Source organism: Argiope bruennichi, chromosome 6 (assembly GCF_947563725.1).
Source record: "Argiope bruennichi chromosome 6, qqArgBrue1.1, whole genome shotgun sequence".
NCBI lineage: Eukaryota > Metazoa > Arthropoda > Arachnida > Araneae > Araneidae > Argiope > Argiope bruennichi.
The window spans coordinates 13,161,446-13,165,447 of record NC_079156.1 but is presented as its reverse complement, the minus strand read 5'-3'; positions in this window follow the sequence as shown (position 1 = coordinate 13,165,447).

Sequence of the window (4,002 nt, the reverse complement as noted above, 5' to 3'; positions counted from 1 at the left end):
AATTAAATGCAACTTTAAAAAAACATTAAAAAGCAGATTAAGAATTAAAAATTTGTAATATTTAAACGTAATAACGTAGATTAAAAAATTCAGCCCTTTTTAGAAACTTTTCAAAATGTTTGGAAAATTTGCATAACAAGTATTTATTTATATAATTGACTTAAAAAACAAACAATTGTTTCTGAAATTTCAGATTAATATAGCATACTGGATATGGCTTAACCCCGTTTTTCAACCACTTAAACCCTTTTATTAACCTTTTTCAACCTCCTCTCAATTCAATAGCTAGGGTTAAAAAGGCAGAGCATGTACCCTTGGAATCATTCCAGTCAAAGTATTTGAGAGAGCTTTTAAATTATTTGCAATTTTCGTAAATTAATTGCAATTAACTTAAATATAATCTTATCTCAAATATTAGATGAAACTGGCTGATGGGAAATCTATCTGACCGTGAATGTGTGAACATAATACCCCGAAACAAAAGCAACTAGATCAGTTAAATGTATCATGCAATTTTATCAAAATGTAGATTTATATTAATTTTTTTGAATATAATTTGTAAAAGGATTGATTATCGGTGAGTCTGTCTATTCGTGAGTGTTTGATTAATCATTTAAAATTACAAGAAAAAAAAATAGATAAATGAAATTTGGTTCTTTGCTCTGACATCATTATTACAAATATGTATCGAATTTTTGCTCTAATCTAAAAGGATAGGAAGACGTACATAATTCATACTTGAATCTATTCAAATGTGCGAAGAAATACGCATACCGCTGCGCAGTTATAAGCATATGCATAGGAGAAAGTAGAGAGGTAAATACTACCAGTGATCGTTACCTTGATTGCTTTTGACAATAATAATAATAAAATATTGATAAAAATTGTTTTCCAGTTTGGACTCCACAACTTGTAAGGTTGATCCTGCCCCAATGTGTGCAGTTTATGAAATTTTGTTCCATAAGTAACACGCCCATCAGTAACAAATCTGAGTGAAGTAACGTATAATCCTTTATTTTACATGAGTAAATAACAGGTTGTAGTTTCAAGGCATAACTATGAATATTACACTTTTAAATATTCAAAAATAATTTATTGTCTGCCCACCACTGAAGCATTTATCTGCATTATTTTGCATTAGAACGTCCTTAAAAACATGTAATTAAAAATCTTGCTGCACTTTGCAGAAGATTCATCAAAAGCTATCTCATTTATCCACTCAGATTTTAGACTTTAATGAAGAATTCTCATTAACATATTAACAAAAAAAAAAAAAAGGCTTCAAAGAGCTGTAAAATAAGAACAGAATTTTTGAACTACTATTTATTTTTTTAGAAGTGTTTTAGATATCTATAATTTTATCTAAGAAATATATCTTTGATAAGAAATATATCTATTGAAAAAATATCTTCAGATAGTTTACGATGTTAAGACTTTTACAATGTGATTCGTTTCTTAATATTCCTAACAAAATAAATCAAACCCTGAATTAAATTTATTTTACTATTTGCTTTCATCTACATCAAGGTATATTAAGACTAAATATTAATAATTTTCTGAATAGACATAATTCTTAAAAAATGTTTTTATTGTTTCTTTTATGAATTTGAATGAAATTATTCTATTCAGTTCGTTAAAAAAACTTTGAAAAGGAGTCGCATTATAAAAAACGACACATTATTCCAAATTTTTACAAGATAAGAGAAACAATGTAATAATATATTTTATTATATTCTTTGAAATTAGGCTGCTTTAAAACCTCAAAATTCATTTGCATCTGTTTACTTTGTGAAAAATAATTGGAGGTAGAGATTAGCATAAACATATAAATTTGAATCATAATAATAGTTGAACTAAGAATGAAAAATATATTTAATATTTTAACTATATATCGATTTCAATTTTTCAAATATATCCCTTTCGAGTTGCTAGTATTTCAATGTGATGTTTAATCAGAAGTAAGCATAAAACTGCATTAAGAAAAAATAACTCAATGGAACTTTGAGGCAACGCTTAGATCAAAGAAATCCTATCCCTATCGATATAAAAAAAAAAAACTATTGAAACAAAATGCAATTTAAATTTAAGTCCACATAGAGCCATTATGGGAGACACAATTGGGAAAAAATTCCTGTTTCTCTTTTCTTGGTCGAGCCCTTTCCTTTCTCACCCCTCATTCCTCCAAAACCCCGGCACCATCACAATGCCCTATGTCTAAAGGAACCTTCGGGCTCTCAGATCCTGTGACATCCTTAAATGGCCGTAAAATTTCATTGTGTTATCTCCCCTCCAATTCATCAAGATGTCGAAACTTGTAGGGGGAAAGAAATACGTTAAAATACGTCGACACCATTTTTGGTTCAGTATACCCCCTACGTGATTTTCCGTGCAAAGCGAATTTGCATCGTCCGTTACCCTACGTTAAAATGCGTGCAGTGCACTTTAAAGACATCTATGGGGCTACGTCGAAATGCGTGTGGAACCCTTAGAGGGATGTGTCACATCCTTGTTTATTTAGTATATTTTTTTTTTCTTCGCTCATCCAGAACAGACATCGGGCATAAGACTCAAACAAAAAACAGACATAATTATTTGATATATTGAGAAGCATAAAGTTACCCTACAAAACTCAAAGAAGAAGTACAGAATCTAAAAATAATTATTAAACACCTTATAAAGGTGACTAAAAAAGTTGAGATTTATCAGTGCAAATACAATTTTGATTCTCATCCGAACAGATAAGAACAATCTTAGGTTCTCTTCTTACAATGGAAGCAGTGGAGTTAAAGACAGAAGCGAATTGATCACGAATCAAAGAGGAACCATTTTCTAGAAACCAAGAATTCACGATCACAACAAACCTCTTTCGTAGTAACAATTCCTTTGGCGCCACTAATAAACAAGATTTCATATTATTCGGTGAGGGAAACATCTGTTCTTTTAAGTATTGAAATCTACTAAAATTCTTTTTTTCCTGTTATGATAAATTTAATCTGGTGGAATTCCCTTGAGGTTTTTCATAAAGCCCTTGAGAAAAAAAGTATTTTGAAAGCGGACATTATTTCACTACTATTGATGAAAATTTAGTTAACTACTATCTCCCCAACAAAATTTTATATAGAACTATAGATATCACCCCCCACCCTACCCATTTGGAAGTCTTCTAGATATCATTAAAGATTTTTTTTTCATTTTATCTGTGAAGTTACTACTCATCTTCCCCAATCTGATGTGAAAGTTCAAGCATTGCGAATTTTTCTTGAAATCAGATTCATTTAATCATCAACATTTATTTGCCCCATCAGAAATTCGAACTCAGTTTTCTGGAAAAGCTTATCAAATTAATTTCGTAACCATTTATCCTCATAGATCACACAACATTTATATGAGCCAAACGATTAATAGTGATGATAATGTAATCCTGGATTGAATTTCGTTCAATAATATGTGCATCTTAAATACCTCAGAATCAATATACTTCAAGAGTGGATGCAACCTATCGCCACTGGACCTTTCAATCTAATCACCGGACGTACTTCACGAAAATAATTTGAAATATTCAATTAAGGGCTCTGGTCCATTTCCTCATTCGTTGGGGATAATTTGGAAAAATATCTTTAAATTTTAAATTGGATACAGTGAACGAGATCCACATTATTCAATTCTTTGAAATGTTATGGAATCAGGAGAAAGTTATCAATACTATAACATAAAAAAAGTAATCAAAAATATTTCAATAATGGTGGTACTCGGAGTGTTCCTATCTCTTAGGACAAAAATGGAAATTCCTTCATCTGGTGAAGTTAGAAAGATCAAACTCATATTAGTGCATGGCCAAACATTCGGCAACTCTATATAAAATAATCAAGTATCTTAAAAGACTATCTTGAAAAAATCAATCCAAAAGAGAGACATCGTCGAAAACGAGCTTTAGAATTATCCGATCATTTCGCATTAAGGACAATCCTTAGCGAGATCATCAGATGTGCATTAAATAATTAT